The following is a 16,139-nucleotide window of genomic DNA, read 5'->3' on the forward strand; positions in this document are numbered from 1 at the left end:
AAAAAGACAGACTACATTATCTATCCATACATGATTCATGGGAAAAAAATCTAATAACACGAATGCAAAACACTTACAATAGTTAAGAAGACAGGCCCGACCTATTTGATAAAACAAGCAAAGTTCATGTCTAATCTGAAAAGCTCCCTTTTTGGAAAGTAGAGATTTGCTATATTTAAAGTTGTAAAACATGGGAGGGGAGGTAAAATTTTATCGCATGTTATGTTTTAAATATCTAGATAATTTAATTTATTCGTGTATGGTTATGAAAAGTACTTTCCGGTATGTTATCATGCACAAAATTCAATTAAATTGTTATTTGCCTTAATGGCTATTTATTTATTGATAATTTTAGAAGTATTTTTTAAGTTTATGAGTTCTTTAGAGAGGAGGATTTATTTTGTTTTTTGATTGATTAGGTGTCGTTTTTTTGCTGTGGTTTCCTTAATTTTTTTTGTTCCTATACATGTGAATAGCCAATGAAACGCAAGGAAGAAGGCGCGACCGGTTAAACAAAGTTTTAAGCCCTTCCCCTTACATTCAATCAGTTGTTAGCCTTTTAAAGATTCCTGGTACTACTAATAGCAAAAGTCAGGGATATTTCATAACAAGTTCGGAAATCAAAATATTACCTTTCCTAGTCAAAAGGAGGTTTATCTACGTATATATTCACCTGAATGAGCAACCTTCATTGCTATTATTAATAGCCAACTGCAAGTGTTAAAATAATTATAATCACTTACTCTAGCGTGAAAAAATTTTATTTACAACTCTGTTGGTGTGTTCATGAAATTAACCACTATTATGACTATAAATATCTCCATTTTCGTGAAGGACTACAATATCTAGCCGTAAAATTAAAATATGTTGCATGTGTTTGTTATATAGTAATGCCTTGATACGAACATTTTCAAAAATAATGCAAATTTCATTTACGCTGGGCAGAAATTACGTTGAGTGTGGCGATAAAAGCTTTCTATTTTTTCGTCCGCATTCAACGTTAACGCTCTGCGCCAGCCAGTCAACAATAAGCTTGAGTTGTTATGTCATTTTCGACCATGCTTGTTCGGAAGGGGACGTCCGCGGTCCGCCGTGTTTTTATTTATTTAGTTCCTATTCGAGCTAGTTACTAGAACAAATCCCTTACAATGCCGAAATTCGATGCTGAAAGTTTTATGGAAGAAGTTCGGAACTATCCAAATCTTTATGATATTAGACACAGATAGGGTTCGAAATTACGGTAATTTACCTCGTAAATTACCGTTCATTGTAATTTACGAAAATTCCTAAATAAATTATATTGATCGTTTTAAGCTAAATAACGAAAAATACCACTTGAACATAGCTATACCTTTTAAAGCAAAGTGTTGTACATAATTTAAATACAGAATTTTGATGTTTGTAGCCCAAAATACTTTTGAACAGCATAATCCACTTTATTCTTCTTACCCATTATGCGAATTATTGCTATTTCAAGTTTTTAGAACAAAATTCTGACAAATACAGCTTTTCCAGCTGACGCAGCGGAACTCGACAACAAGAATAGACGAGAAAATACAATTTTATTTCCTTTTTCAAATTTTTCTCACGGTTGCCGTTCGCCCTTGTATCACTTACTCATGTGAAATCCTAATTACAAAAAATCTTTATTTCATTTTCAGTTTCTTTCTTTCTATCATAAGAAATAAAAAAAATAAATAATGATTATGTGAAAATAGAATTTCAAAGGCAAAACATGGAGCTTTTAGACCATTTTCCAAGAGAACGAAACGAGCGTAAATTACCACGGTAATAACCAGGGTAATTACCGTTTTCGTAATTTACCCGAGAAAATCGTTAATTACAGTTACCGTGCACAATGATTAATAAAAACAAAGGAAATATATGGCCCGCCATTGGTGCAATGTACAGTTTATCTGTTGAGCCTTGGTTCCATTATTTGCGAGAACTGCGCTAAGTGAAAACACAATAACGCTGGGCGTCAACTTAAAAAAACAAATCTGACGTTTTACGTTGAGCTGAAAAGTAGTTTTTTTCATCAAATGAAAACCATACTTAAGTAGTTACTGTTAGACCAAATCACATTCCTTTGAAGGTAGTTAATTTCAAGTATTTTCATACGTAGAGTTTAGATATCCTCTTTTTTACTATTAATGTTCCAATTATACAGAGCTGAAGCATTTATTAAATATATGTCGTGTTTTATAAACTAATCTACTTTAACTAAAGATTTAACGCGCTTTAACTAATCTACTTTACGTAAAGCGAGGAACACACATGCGTAAAAATTTCACGGAATCGTACTAAAAACTCGTAAACGTAAACTATTTTCTATTCCGTTTTCGTTTACGTTTCTGGATCTGAATCGCACTTGAACACGTAAACGCAAACGAAAAACTTAATTTGCGGTGTTGAAATTCGAAAACAGTGACATCTCTCTTTCGGTTAAAAAGGATTATATGCTCATAGAGGAGACCGAGGCTTAGGGTTGAAATCAATGCCACGAACCTAATAAACTGTACCGTGCCCTAATGGTATGCCAAATAGTTTGTTCGAAAATCGTATCATTAAAATAAACAGAAAAACTTGTCAAAAAGATGTAGAAAGCTTCTAACCCTTCCTTAAATAAGTTAGATAAGTGGCAATAAGTCGCAAGATGACTTGGTCCAATTAGCTAGCTGAACTTATTAAATATCCCCAAATCAGCGTTCTTCTACGATCTGCTTTTTTTTCTCTGCCATTTTTGCCCAAAACCTCGTACGGATCCGAGCATCTGATTGGCTGGAGCTTAGCGTAAAATGTTTTACGACGGAAAAAGTTGAGACAATTTCAACTCTCTTTTCTAGTACGTTTACGTCGAAGTTTTTTGTACGTTTACGTTTCAGTTTACGTTTCTGTCGAACTTTTACGCATGTGTGTTCCTCGCTTAAGTAGCTAATGTACTTTATGCAAAAAATAATCTACTTTCACTAACATTTAAACTAAAAAAATCGTTTACTTTAAATAAAAAATTACTCTATTTGGTTTGATCCCAGCATGTGTCATCGAGATTGACAAGATGACCCAATGGATGGGCTCATAATAGTAGCCACATCGTATGATCATGACATGTAGAAAAATTCGTACAAACACTTTAAATTTATTGGACTTTACCAACCCACTAAAAACCCCATAAATAAAATATTTGTAAAGAAAAAGGGTCAAAGGTTGATCAAGAAAAATGTAATTTTAAAAAATCACCCTTTTTCTCTCTAGCTCGATCATACCCAAAAATAACCCAAAAGCTTTAAAAGAAATTAAATATATAGCCTCACACTAAAACCCGAAAAGTAAAATTCAGAGTCTCATTGACGATGGACATTTGTAAAAATTCCCGGAAGTTTAAAATAGACCTTTTTCTTTAGCCATAATGAAATGTAAAAAAACCTCACAAGAGCTTGTAACTACTCCACGCCCTCCCCATTTCCCAAGAGAAAAGTCAACGTCGTCTACTTTTATAAAAAATTGTTCTGTTTTCTATTATATTTTTTGTTCTTTATCCCGATTCGGCTGGAGTGGCGCCTCACGCGTCACTCCCGATTAAAAAGAAAAACAAGCTGCTCCAGGGAGCATAACATTTTTGCACACCTAATAAATTTATAGGACATTGGTCCAGTGAGGAAGTGACCCCTATAGGTGTCTCAAAGTTATCTTATTTCCGTCCCTTCTTAAAATAAAACCAACAAAATAAATCACAGCTAGAAAAGGCTGATAGGGGGCGGAAATAAGTCAAATACTTTGAGCCTCCTGGAAATTCGTGAGAGCGGAAATAAGCAGAACACTTGAAATGTATCCAGGGACACTATTCTCTAAAAATTTCAATGATTAAATATCCAAATCCAAATGTAAACATTAGGGTTGGTTCCATAAGGAGAGAGAGCTTAAAACCTTATTCTTTAACCCAAATCCAAATCGACATTTGAATCTCCCACGAAACATTTCACCATTTCAAATTATTCTCTTATTTCTTTAACCAAAATCGACATTTGAATCTCACGCGAAACACTTACCCAAATGTACGTCACTTCCTCTTTCATTGCATAATTTTATTTCAGCATAAATTACACTAATTCTTTTGCCATTGGTTCTCCTACGAAACGGTGCCCACTACAATTGAGAAATTAAGAAGAAATAATGAATGTCGAAACAGCGAAATACTATAGAGCACCCTTCGGAAAAGTAAGTTAGAAGCATTTCATGATTTACTGTTGTGCAATGATATAGTTACTAGTCCAATGGCAAAGACTTCTTTGAACTAAAATAATTCACCAGATTGTGTTTAGCCTTTATCTTTCAAACAGTTCAGCTGAGTAAGTAAAGTTTTTTTACCAGTTTCCACCATATTTGATTTTCAATGAACAAGGAGAGAAAATTGGCTACATGATTAAATTCCTGCACGTTCTACAAACACTCGATAAGATCAAGTAATTCAGCGTTCTTTTTCTGTTTTGCGTAATAACCAGAATCATGCAAATGTTTTTCAGCGTTACTCTTATCCCGAATATTGACAAGTTTGCGGGAAAGAAAGTAAATAATTCTTGGAACGGACTTCTAGGAATGCTCCAGAGAAATGTACAATTAAAATAAATTCTGAACAAAGAATTAATTCTCGATACTAAGAATAAAATAACATGGCTTTTGCTTCCATGTAACGAAATTATGGTTTGGTCTTAAGGCTTATAGCACACTTTGTCATTTAATTGTTAAATATTTGTGAAAATAAGTTTGGCATAGTTTAATTGGAAATAAGTAGCTTTGAGTCTAATAGGGACATTAACTGTCAATTAACATGGAAGAATCAATTTATAGTCCGAGTCTTGAGGTATTCTTATAGTAACACAAGTTAGTTCTTGGTCAACTTATTTCAACAGTAATTGAGTAAACCTTTTCAATACACAGGAGGGAGACTTTTCACTAATACCGATGGTATTAACCACAGATCGTTTCAATTCGTTTGCAACTTCGCATCCTTTTTGGACTTCGAGAACCCAAATATTATTCGGAACGAACCAATCAAATGAAAACGATATTTTCTCTGTTATCAATAAATGCGTAACTTGTCTATACTAATTTCATATAATTTTGTAATCAAAGACATCAAGTTTCACGTTCCTAAAGTTTATCAGTCAACAGGATGAAGCTTTCTATTGCAGACTAATTTGAATGTCCAAAAATATGTTTAGTTTTAGGTTTTTAATTTGTTCCATCTTGAATCACTTAACCAATATGCAATAACCAAAAAGTGTTAATGTGAAAATATCTAGATAGTTGTTTTGTTCATTGGTGTCACTGCGCTGATTTACATTACTGGAAAACTAAACTCAAAATTTGGGAATGTGAAATCGGAACTACCCTTCATGTTTTTGTTGCAATGCCTTCTGGGAACGAGTAAGAAGTAATAAAGTAACGCTATGTACATTTCAAAACTAAATTCAATTTCATTCCCAGGTCCCCAAAGTTTGAATTGCAACGGAGTTTCTCGTTTTCTTTCTGTCTCGTGGAGTCTGGCGTCTTTCGTTCTATTGCTTTTCGTATCCTCGGAAATGACGTCACAGTTTGAAAGCAAAAAGGAAGCGCTCCCCTTCGATACCATCGAAGATGTATTTCACTTTCCCAATGCGAAGCCATTGTTAACCAAAAACGATGCAATTTTCAATTTTATTTAGGTCAGAAGAATTGCCGATTAGTTTATAAAAGTCATGCGTGGTGCTCTTATTAGCTTTAAAGAAATGTTTTCTGATTTCTTTTATTTTCGTTTAGAAAAATGCATTGATGAACACGGCTTATGCGGAAGTAATAAAACGAGGAGATGCGAACCCGGATTCGTGTTACCAGGCAATTGGCTCTTTAATGGAAAATGATGACATTCATTCGGGAGTTGAAAACCGACAAAGGTTTACCATTTCTAAGGATATTCTTCAATGGAATATGATCACCAAAACTGGAAGTTGCAAATTAAAATTAAGCAAACCTTTCACGATAAACTATTGGGCGATGTATTTTAAGAAAAATATTTCGCAAATTCTGATTAAGATTCTAAACACAAGGTTAGTGTCTCCTTTGAAGTTTAACGTTTATGGAGGAACGAACTTCACCGTATTTGTCAGGTTGCGCCAATTGACCGAGGGCAATTGCTTCGAGGATCTGAACCCGTCTTTGAAGAACGAATTGCATCCCTGTCAGAAACCGGAAACCCCTGATTCGTTCGTCGTCATCGACATCTCCGCTTTCATGGTCCTTTTCCGCCTCTGTCTCTTCGGATTCTCCATATCGTTCGTCACTCTCTTTCTCGAAATATACGTTTACATGTTGAAAGTTAACATGGTGGCGCCTTAGCTTATGGGTGTCATATCTTTAGACCGACATCACTCCTTCAAAAGGAAGTATACCAAAAAGAACAGTGCCTGCAAAACCCTATCCATCACTTACAGAATCGCTTTCTAACCATTACAGAATATTTTCAACTACTGCTATAGTTTATCGAAGTAATTCAGCCCCACACAGTCCCCCACAGAAATACAACCAAATGTTAGTGAATTTTGGTTGACCAAAACTTCATCGACAATCGCGTCGCAACAAAAGAAGACCGTTTTTCTTTTTCGCTTAATTAGTGTTTCTATTACGAGTCACTTGACTAGACCATCACATCAGTATAATATCAATCCACTGCCGAAGTTAATATCGTGACAAGCTTGGAAATTCGTGGTATTAAACAAAAATCACTCACTTAGCAAAAAAGGTGTAACGGGTCAAGTACAATCAACAAATAATCATCTATCACCAAATAATGTTCTTCCCCGAAAGAAAAGAAGAACCATTATTTCTCTTGTTCCCTTTAGAACTTTGGAAAACCATTAACGATATTTAATGGTTCCGACACACTACAACATTCACTATTGTTGGAATTAAAAAGTAAAACCAGCTAGCGAAAGTTCGGAAAGAAAAATTGAGAACGAGTAGTATTGATTCGACAACAAACAAAGACATAATGAAATATCCTGCCCCTATAAGAGTTTAAATATAAAATACTTTGATAAAAGCGTGAAAAATTAAGGACTCTAGAAAATGGTTAGTTAGCAACGAGTTCCACAAAAGTCGACCGCCCTTTCATCGATCCCCGCATTAAGTTTCCCTCCTAAGAAAGGAAGAACCATTATCTCCACTCTGATTCCTTCAAATCTTACGTAAACACCTTTCTTACTTTCATTGTTTCAACGTGGTTCGATATTCACTCAAACTATAAATTTATTGAAACATGAGACAGTGATAGCTTGGACAACAAGTTCAAACACGCAAAACGTTTTATCGGAATTTTTTCAATAATTTCCGTGCTTCCATGAGAATCGATCCCCACAAGTTAAATTGTACACGCAATAAAAATACTCCTCGGTTGCTATGTTGAAGAACGGCGTATGGGACCGATACACCTGATTACATTCTAAAACATTTCATTCTTTAGCAATTGCTTCCCCCACGACAACATTTAAGAAATTGAATAGAAATAATGACGCATGACGAAACAGCACAATACTACAAAGCACCCTTCGTTGAAGTAAGTTTAAAGCATTTCATGATTTACTACTGTTCAAAGATAATGTTACAAGTCCAATCGCAAGGACTACGTTGAACTAAGATAAGTCACAAGATTGAGTTCAGCTTTTGTCTTTCATAAACTTCAGCTGAGTAATTTATATATTTTTACCAGTTTTCGCCATATGTTTTTTCGAATGAACAAGGAGAGAAAATTGGCTCCATGATTAAATTCCTTCATGTTCTACAAATACTCGAGAATATCAAGTAATGTTAAAGACCTGTTTTACGCTACTCCTAAGAAAGGGAATAATGGAAGTGTTTTTCAGCGTTACTGTTATTCCGAATGCTGATCAGTTTTGGGGAGCGAAAGGTAATAATTCTTGGAATAGAATGTTAGGAATGCTCGAAAGAAATGTACAATTAAAAATATATTCTGAACCAAGAACACCTTCTCTATACTAAGAATATGTCAACATGGCTTCAGCTTCTTCTACAATCCACGCTTACTTTCATGGTTTGGTTGGAAATAGTAAACTTTGTAATTTATTGCTAAATTGTCGTGAAAATAATTAGGACATAGGTAATTTAAAATAAGTAGCAATGAGCTTTATAAGGTAGCTGATTTTCACTTAACATGGGAAAATTAGTTAAGAATCCAAGTCTTGCCATATTCGTACAGTAAAACGAGTTAGTTCTTGGTCATCTTTCATTAATAATTGATAAAACCTTTTCAATACACAGGAGGGAGATTTTTCACTATTACCCATGTCTCTAACCACGGATCGTTTCAATTCCTTCAAATCTTCGCATCCATTTTTAATTTCGAGATCCCAAATATTATTCGGAACAAATCAATCAAACGAAAACGATATTTTTTCGGTTGTCAGTAAATGGGTAACTAGTCTTTCCTTATTTCGAGATATAAACGTGATCAAAGATGTCCAGTTTCTCTTTCCGGGAATTACAGAATATTCCATGCAAAAATTTGTTTAATTTAGCTTTTCAATTTGTATCCATCAAGAAGCAATTGACATATGTTCAATATTTTAAAAGTGTTGATACGAATTGTCTCTAGATAATTGTGTGGTCCGTTGGAGTCATTCTGCTGATTAACATGACGGGGAAACTAAACTCTAAATATGTCAAAGTCAAATCTGAACTGCCCTTCATGTTTTTGTTGCAATGCATTCTGGGAACGAGTAAGAAATTCTAGAGCAACGCTAAACTCATTTCCCATATCTGAATTAGATTTCATTCTCAGGTCCCCAAAGTTTGAATTGCAACGGAGTCTCTCGTTTTCTTTCGGTCCTGTGGAGTCTGGCGTCTTTCGTTCTATTGGTTTTCGTATCTTCGGAAATGACGTCACAGTATTCAAGCACATCGGAAGTACTTCCCTTCGATATTATCGACGATGTATTTCACTTTACCAATGCGAAGCCTTTGCTGACGAAAAACACGGCAGAATTCAGTTTCATTCAGGTCAGATCAATATAAGAATTAAACGTCACTTCTTCAATTTGGCAAATAGAATTCATTCATGCTTCTCTTTACAGATTTAAAGAAAGATTTATAAAATTTCTTTTATGTTCGATTTAGAAAAACGCCTTGATTAACACGGCATATACGGAAGTAATAAAGCGAGCGCATGCCAACCCAGATTTATGTTACCAGACATACGGCACTCTAACCGAAAACGACGACATTCATTCACGAATAGAAAATCGAGAAAAATATATCATCTCCTCTGATGATCTTCGCTGGAATATAATCAAGACCAGATATGCCAAGACAGGAAGTTGCAAATTGAAACTAAGCCATTCTTTAATGATAACCTACTCGGTGTTGTATTTCAAGAAAAACATTTCGCAAACTCTGATCAAGACCATCAACAAAAGGTTAGTGTCTCCTTCGAAGTTGTAAGTTTATGGTGGAAAAAATTTAATCATATTTGTCAGGTTGCGCCAATTGACCGAGGGCGATTGCTTCGAGGATTTGAATCCATCTTTGAAGAACGAAATGCATCCATGTCAGAGAACGGAAACCCCGATGCGTTCGTCGTCATCGATGTCTCCGCTTTCATGGTCATTTTCCGCGTCTGTCTCTTCGGATGCTCCGCGTCCCTCATCAGTCTCGTTCTCGAAATATACGTTGACATGTTGAAAAGTTAACACGGTAGCGTCTCGCCTTAACAGAGTCTGACCTTTGGACTGACATTAATTCTACAAAAGATTAGTGTCCAGAAAAGCATATCCATCACCGACAAAATCAATTTTTGACCATTCTCGGATCTACTGAATATTTAAAGTAGTACAATAGTTATTAGATGTAATTAAGCCGCTACACGGTTCCCCACTGAAATTCATATAAGGACCTTCAACTGCGGTCCGAAAGCACCTAATGTATTTTAACTTTGTAAATATACTTATTTGATTAATTGCATTACGTATCAGTTTCTTATTAAAACAAACCAAAAGTAACAATCAAAACACCTTGGATCCAAAATTTAACATTTAGGGACTTTATCATCGACAACCCGACAATGAAAAAAAAACCATTATTTCTGCTCTGTTTCCTTCAGAACTGAAGTAAACAAGATTTTGGTTCAAAAGGGTATTATAATTTTCAATCATGCCACAAATTAAAAGTAACGCCACAAAGGCTCGGAAAATAAGGTGAAACACGCGAAGAGTTTCCTAAGACTGCGCTTTTTAATTGTTTGCCTGGGTGCACTCGGTATGGGAGAATTGATCCCCGCAATCTAATTTAAACTCGCCATCAAAATAATACTGCAGTTAAACATCCACTAGGTGAGCGCTAACTAGAGTACGAGTTTAAGGAAAAATACTTTATGCGGTTGCAATTTCAGGGGGTTTTTTTTGCATAACTGCACCAAGAACAACGAATAGTAATCAGCCCCTTTAATCGAAGTAAGTCTTAAACATCTAAGTGTAAAATACATTGGTACACGCGTCATAAAACTAACGACTCGAGTTCCCACAAAAGTCGACATGTCGTCGATCTCGAAAAAAGATTTTCCTCTCAAGGAAGGTAGGACCATTATCTTTGCTCCGTTTCCTTCGCTACTTTGGAAAACTTTACTATTTTCATGGTTTCAACGGGTTTCAATATTCACTCATGCCACAAATTAAAAGTAACGTACCAAAGCGAATGCGAAAAACACGCAAAGGGTGTTTTCAGGATTTCCTTCAAATTATACGAGTGACTGCTCGCTTTGCGCAAGGCGGGATCCTCGCAAGCTAAATTCTACACGCATTAAGAATACTGCGAGGTGCCTATGTCGAAGAACGGGGCTACTTGAGAAGAGACCAAAATACATTCTAAAATATTTCATTCTTTCGCAATTGGTTCTCCTACGAGACTGCGTCGACTACTTTAGTGTGTTACAACGAACTTTGTAGTGACGTCACATGCTCTTATCTCTTACCTTATTTTCAGGCGACCATATTGGCAGTCGCGAGACGTCGTCAGCTTGACAATACAAATTCGGGACCCAATATTGACGTCACAGTTTCCTCCCCCCAGCTTCGCGGTATCACACTATTGATAAATTAAAAACTGATAATAATGCACGTCGAAACAGCAGAATACTACAAAGCAACCATCATGGCAGTAAGTCTAAAGCATTTCATGATTTACTACTGTTCAAAGATAATATTACTAGTACAATGGCAAGGATTTCCTTGAACTAAGAAAATTCAGTAGATTATGTTCGCCCGTTGTCTTTCATACACTTCAGCTGAGCATGTTCTATTTTTACCAGTTATCGCCATTTATTTATTTGAATCAACAAGGAGAGGAAACTGGCTACATGATTAAATTCTTGCATGTTCTACAAACACTCGACAATATCAAGTAACTAAGAATAACGTTAGTGGTCTGCTTTTCTGATTTGCGAAATAACCCCAAAGGTGGGAATGTTTTTCAGCATTACTCTTATCCCGAATGCTGACACTTTTGGGGAGCGAAAGTTAATAATTCTTGGAACGGAATGCTAGGAATGCTCGAGAGAAATGTACAATTAAAAATATATTCTGAACCAAGAATTCATTCTCGATACTAAGAATATGTTAGGATTTAGCTTCCTAGAAATGAAATATCATGGTTTTGTTGTATTTGTCATTTTAAGGTTTAATTTTCACGGAAATAATTAGGGCCTACTTGATTCTGAAGAATCTGAGTTTTGTCATATTCTTATACAGGGTTCGTACGAAATTTTTACATTGAAAATCCCTGACTTTTCCAGGTTATCCCTGACCAAATTTTGCTAATATCCCTGACCTTTTCAAGGTGTTTACCAGAGCCCACTTCATCACACCTGTCTCATATCTAGCAATGCTCGAAGCATGGTTTGATATACCAAACGAAATCCCTGACATTTTAGGAAAAACTTTTAGATCCCTGACTTATCACAGACTTTTTCCCCTAATTTTCATATCCCTCACTTATCCAGGTTTTTCAGGTTCCGTACGAACCCTGTTATAGCAATACGAGTTAGTTCTTGGTCAACTTCTTTCAACAATAATCAAGTTAACGTTTCGAATACACAGGAGGTAGATTTTGAATTATCTCCCTTGGCATTAACCAGAGATCGTTTCAATTCCTTTATACCTTCGCACACATTTTTGATTTCGAGACTCCAAATATTATTCGGAACAAACCATTCAAATGAAAACGACATTTTCTCCGTAGTTGACATATGGGTAACTTGTATTTCCTAATATTCATATAAAATTGTAATCAGACGTCAAGTTTCACTTTCCTGAAGTTTATCAGTAAACAGGATCAAGCTTGCTATTGTAGATTAAACTCTCAGCAAAAATATGTTTCGTTGGGTTTATAATTTTATCCATGTTGAAGCAGTTGACTTGTATGTTTATATTTAAAATATCTAGATAATTGTGGCATCCGTTGGTTTCATTCTGCTGATTTACATGACGGGGAAACTAAAATCAAAATATGTCAAAGTCAAATCTGAACTGCCCTTCATGTTTTTGTTGCAATGCCTGCTGGGAACGAGTAAGGACTTTTAGACAAGCGATATGCTCATTTCATAATTGAATTCAATTTCAATCTCAGGTCCCCAAAGTTTGAATTGCAGCGGAGTTTCTCGTTTCCTTTCTGTCTCGTGGAGTCTGGCGTCTTTCATTCTATTGGTTTTTGTATCTTCGGTAATGACGTCACAGTATTCGAGCCAATCGGAAGCACTTCCTTTCGACACCATCGACGATGTATTTCACTTTCCCAAAGCTAAACCTTTGCTGACGAAAAACACGGCACAATTCAATTTCATTCAGGTTAATATAAGAGTTACGCGATACTTTCTCAATCGGTTAATATACGTCCTTCATTGTTTTCATCTTAGTTGTTTTTCATTTTTATTTCTTTATTTTCGATTTAGAAAAATGCACTGCATAACACGGCATATGCGGAAGTAATAAAGCGAGCAGACGCGAACCCAGATTCGTGTTACCAGACTTATGGCACTTTAACGGAAAACGACGACATTCATTCAGGAATTGAAAATCGAGAAAGATTTTTTATTGCTGGGGATATGCTTCGCTGGAATCTAATCAAGACCCGGTACGCAAAGACTGGAAGCTGTAAATTGAAGCAAAGCAAGCAGCCTTTAATAATAAGCTACTCGGTGTTGTATTTCAAGAAAAACATTTCGCAAACTCTGATCAAGACCATCAACAAAAGGTTAGTGTCTCCTTCGAAGTTGTAAGTTTATGGTGGAAAAAATTTAATCATGTTTGTCAGGTTGCGCCAATTGACCGAGGGCGATTGCTTCGAGGATTTGAATCCATCTTTGAAGAACGAAATGCATCCATGTCAGAGAACGGAAACCCCCGATGCGTTCGTCGTCATCGACGTCTCCGCTTTCATGGTCATTTTCCTCGTCTGTCTCTTCGGATGCTCCGCGTCCCTCATCAGTCTCGTTCTCGAAATATACGTTGACATGTTGAAAAGTTAACACGGTAGCGCCTCACCTTGCCAGAGTCTGACCTTTGGACTGACATTACTTCTAAAAATAGTATAGTGTCCAGAAAAGCAAATCCATCACCTCCAAAATCGATTTTTGACCATTCTCGGGTCTACTGAATATTTAAAGTAGTGCAATAGTTAATAGATGTAATTAGGCCGCTACACCGTTCCCCACCGAAATTCATATAAGGTCCTTCCAACGCGGTCCGAAAGCACCCAATGTACTTTTAGTTTGTAAATAAACTTATTTGATTATTTGCATAAAGTATTAGTTTCTTATTAAAACAAACCAAAAGTAACAATTAAAACACCTTCGATCCAAAATTTGTCATTAAGGGACTTTATCATCAACAACCCGGCAATGAAAAACCATTATTTATGCTCTGTTTCCTTCAGAAATGAAGTAAACAAGATTAATGGTTCGAAAGGGTATAATATTCACTCATGCCACAAATTGAAAGTAACGCCACAAAGGCTCGGAAAAGAAGTTAAAACACGCAAAGAGTTTCTTAAGACTGCGGTTTTTAATCCTTTGCCTGGGTGCACTCGGAATGCGAGGATCGATCCCCGCAAGCTAATTTAAATTCGCCAGTTTACCATCCACTAGTGAGCGCCAACTTGAGAACGAGTTTAAGAAAAAATACTTCATACGTTTGCAATTTCTGGTTTTTGTTTTTGCATAACTGCACCAAGAACAATGAAAACCTGAGAACTCGCTTACGAATAGTATTGAGTTCAAAACCAACTATACTGCCCTTTTAATTGAAGTAAATATTAAACATTTAATTGTAAAGCACTGTGTTAGACGCGTCAAAAACTATCGACACCATAAACTGGTTGCTTAGCAACTAGCGACTCGAGTTCCCATAAAGTTCGACACGTCATCGATCCCGAAATAAGATTTTCCTCACAAGGAAGGTAGGACCATTATCCCTGCTCCGATTCCTTCGCTACTTTGGAAAACTTTATTACTTTCATAGTTTCAAGGGGTTTCAATATTCACTCATTCCACAAATTACAAGTAACATACGAAAACGAAACCCTGAAGAACAAGTTCAAACACGCAAAGGGTTTTCTCAGGATTCTCTTCAAATTGTTAGAGTGGGTGCTCGCTTTTTGCAAGGATTGATCACCAAAAGCTAAATTCTATACGCAATAAGAATGCTGCGCGGTTGGAAAGTCGAAGTACGACACTACTTGAGAAACGACCAAAATACATGAATACATTCTATTACATTTCATTTTATTTTGCAATTGGTTTTCATAAGAAACTACGTCGAGTACAATTGAGAAATTAAAAACTCATAATAATGCACGTCGAAACAGAAAAATACTACAGAGCACCCTTCATTGAAGTAAGTTTCAAGCATTTCATGTTTAAGGATTATATCACAAGTCCAATCGCGTAGTCTAAGATAATTTGCTAGGTTATTTTCGTTTTCTGAATACGTTTAATTTTTTACTAGATATCTCCATTTGTTTTTTCGAATGAACAAGGAGAGAAAACTGGCTACATGATTAAATTCTTGCATGTTCTACAAACATCGACAATATCAAGTAATTAAGCGTAACGTTATTATAGACCCACACTTCGTACCTCCGTAGGTGTAGAATGTAGGTGTAGAGTGTAGGTGTAGAATGTCAAGGTCACTGTGTCAATGACCTATGACGTCATTATGCCACGCCCACCTGGGAAAACCCGCGCGCCACCTGGCGGGGAACCCGCGCGCACCCTCGCGGGAAAACTTGCGCGCCCCCTGGCGGCTGCGCCCCCTCGCGGGAAACTGGCGCACCCCCTGGCGGGAAAACACTGCGCGGGAATCTGGCAGTCCTGTCTCTTCTACAACTGTATCTGTGACGTCATTGGCGGGAAAACACCGCGCGCCGCCTATTGGGAAATTCCTGTCAGTCTCTTCTACAACTGTATCTGTGACGTCATTGATAAGAGAGAGATAGCTTTAAACGTACATTGACAAGGGCTAAATCTTCTACAACTGTATCTGTGACGTCATTAATAAGAGACGATAATGGATAGCTTGAAACGTACATTGACAAGGGTTAAATCTTCTACAATTGTGACGTCATTGATAAGAGACGAAGATGAATGGATAGCTTTAAACGTACATTGACAAGGGTTAAATAGAAAATCTTTCTTTGAGAAAGTGTAATTATGGAAAATAAGTTAAGCCGAGTGTATTATAACAGTGAAAGTCCTCTCAGTTACGGTAGCGCAAAGAAATTGAAACAAGGAGTGAAAAATGTTTCGAAGAAAAAAATTAAGACGTGGTTTCAGTCTCAGCCAACATATACCATTCACAAATCAAGGAGGATATACTTTCCAAGAAATCGTACTTACGTTACAACAGCCAATGAAGTATTTCAGTGCGACTTGATCGATCTACGAAATCTTAAAAAATATAATAAAGGGTTTCAATATATTCAAACTATTATTGATATCCTCTCAAAATATGCTTGGAGTCTTCCTTTGAAAATTAAAACTAGTAAAGAGGTTTTGAAAGCTTTGCGGAGAGTTATTAAAGAAAGAAAGCCGATACGAATTA

The sequence above is a fragment of the Phalangium opilio genome, unplaced genomic scaffold (genome assembly GCF_054372755.1).
Source record: "Phalangium opilio isolate 3A_F unplaced genomic scaffold, DU_Popi_V2 ptg000095l_1, whole genome shotgun sequence".
Classification (NCBI taxonomy): Eukaryota; Metazoa; Arthropoda; class Arachnida; order Opiliones; family Phalangiidae; genus Phalangium; species Phalangium opilio.